A 271-nucleotide genomic window follows, 5' to 3' on the forward strand; every position below is an offset into this window, starting at 1 on the left:
TCTTCACATTTAAAGTAAGTTAGCTAGTGGTTTTGGTGTGGTCTTCACCTGTTAGCTAGGTTGCACGTTGGTCTTAATTAAGCATCAACACTTTCACCAGCTTTATTCGCATGAGTGTTAATGAGTTTTTTTCTTACCGAACTTCAGATACTGTAGTTCAGTTGACAAGTGGATGGAAACTTGGCTAGAGAGAAGTCACATGGGGCCAAGTTGGACACCAGAATCAGCTTTAATCCAGCCCTAATTCTCAACTTTCACATCATTTCACTGG

Source organism: Etheostoma cragini, unplaced genomic scaffold (assembly GCF_013103735.1).
Source record: "Etheostoma cragini isolate CJK2018 unplaced genomic scaffold, CSU_Ecrag_1.0 ScbMSFa_646, whole genome shotgun sequence".
NCBI classification, from domain to species: Eukaryota; Metazoa; Chordata; class Actinopteri; order Perciformes; family Percidae; genus Etheostoma; species Etheostoma cragini.